This window comes from Mus pahari, chromosome 4, assembly GCF_900095145.1.
Source record: "Mus pahari chromosome 4, PAHARI_EIJ_v1.1, whole genome shotgun sequence".
Lineage (NCBI taxonomy): Eukaryota > Metazoa > Chordata > Mammalia > Rodentia > Muridae > Mus > Mus pahari.
The window spans coordinates 126,855,971-126,858,372 of record NC_034593.1 but is presented as its reverse complement, the minus strand read 5'-3'; positions in this window follow the sequence as shown (position 1 = coordinate 126,858,372).

Genomic DNA, 2,402 nt, shown 5'->3' with positions numbered 1-2,402 from the left:
TGTGTGTGCATAATGTGAGTGTATGACCATGGTGCTCCAGCATGAGAGTGGAGGTCAGAGGGTCCAAGGACAGCTGTGTGGAGTCAGCTCTCTCCTTCCACCTTTACCTGGGTCCTGGAGACAGAACTCTAGGCACAGTCTTATTTGGCAAGCACTTTTACCTGTTGAACCATCTTGCTGACCTGAGAAACTATTTTTAAGTTGATGAAGAAAAAGAAAAATGTTGTAACAAGTCTTAGTTAGTCGCTCAAAGGTTATTTTTCTCATAACATGAAGTGATGGGACTCAGTTCCACTCTAAAGCCCTGGTCCTCTTTCTGTCTTTGACCTTCCCCCACAGCCACTACAGCATGTGCCTGTGTGCCTGCATCATCCTGTCATGGCTGTCTCCTATGGCTCGAGTGCCTCATTCACTCAGTGGATGTGTATTGTACATGAAGCTGCACGCTGAGGAGCACGGGTGTTTGTTTTCTGTTTGCTGTTGTACCAATGCCTAACACACACCCACACATGGAGACTCTTAGAATGCAAATGAAATCAGTGAACAAATGAATCAAATCTACTTTTTTGATGAGATTTCCCAATTTTATAAAATATATAGCATTTCTACATTTTTGTAGAACTCTATTCAAGGTAATATTCAAATGAACTGAACCTCGCATTTCATTTAGGAAATTGAACATTTTAACTTCCATATGATGACTGTTATCAGCAATCCTGAAATTATGAGCACCTCATTTGGGTAACTTTAGAAATAGAATTTTGGGTCAGACATCATCGATATTTGAAACGCCCTTCCAACCTGTCCTTTAGGAATGCAGATGGCAAGTTACACACTCACCTCTAAGCAGGAGTCTCTAACTTTCTACTCTCAACAATGTCTTCACCATCTACTTTCTCTTTAAAATTCTAAGTTTTCTCTCCACTAAATGTTCCAAAGCAGGTCAATATAAGAGGTAAAGTAATATTTAAGTACTTTTCTACTTAGCAATTTCACATTACCTGAGCTGGATCAATCACAAAATCATTTACATACCTATGACTTAAAACTTGGAGTAATAAAAGGAGATTGCTTTATAATGTGATACACCTCATTTAATAATTTCTTCATTAAATGATTCTAATGTGTTTTTATTGGTTACACAACATTTAATGGAATACAGCATACTGATTGCAAATATACTCTTTCCCTGTTTAATTTGGACTAATGAGAGTGGGTTTTATCTTTCTTAAATTTATGCACTCAAAGAAAGGGCTTCCTTTGTAATTAAGACAAAGTCCTTCCATATTTGCTAAAGCTCTAAAGCCATTTAAAGTAAATACACGGCAATAAAATGCTGAGTCAACATACATGTTTTATAAATCTGTCAACCTTAGAAGATTATTCATATGTTTGTCAACTTCTGTTTTTAATTTTTATCTATCCATATAAAAGTCAAGAAATTAATTTTAAATTGGAATTTTATTAAAAAGATAATAACATATTTTCTTTAATTCTACAAAGCAACCCCCTCCAAATAATATCATAACAAATAACAAACATGCATAACACACCTAAAACTCAAATAGTCCTATAATTTCATTTTTATTTATAGCATAGTACTACAAAATAATTTGATATATAATGAGTTTTAGATTTAACATGAAAAAGTCCTTTCTAGAGATGTTAAAGTAAAACAGGGTCTAGGGAGGTTTCTCTGCAGTCAAGAGCATTTGCGGCTCTCAAACAGGACCTGGGTTCAAGTCCCAGCACCCACATCCATTGGGTGACAACTGTGTGTAGCGCCAGCTTCAGGGAGTCCAACGCCCCTCTCTGGCTTATACAGGTACCAGGCACGTGCCAGCTGGACATACAAGGGGGTACTTATGCATATACATAAGAATAAATATTCCTATATAAGAATAAATATTCCTAAACTAACAAAGAAAACTAGCAATGGCTAAATAGCAAGCAGAGCAAATATGCTTTGCTGTTTTATTTCTGACAAGTGGGTGATGAGAAAGGACCCCATTCATAAGACAAGCACCATCACACACAAACTGAACTAGTCTCACTGAACTTCACTGTAAAATAGTCATTCTTTCCTGAAAGGTATCAAACACATTTGTCTCTGGCAAAATATAGAACTATTAAGAACTACAAGTAGAAATGAGGTATTCACATCAGAAAACTCATGATCTTGATGCTATATACATATATGTGTGTATATGTATATACATATATCAAAAGAAACAAAGAATCTTTTGCCATTCTTATCAATTTGGAAGCTCCACCACTCCCAGCTAAGATTTTAAGTTTGATTTAGACCTGAAAGTTGACAATGTAAGAGTAGTACAATAGCTGAAGAAGGAAGGAAGGAAGGAAGGAAAGAAGGAAGGAAGGGAGGGAGGGAGGGAGGGAGG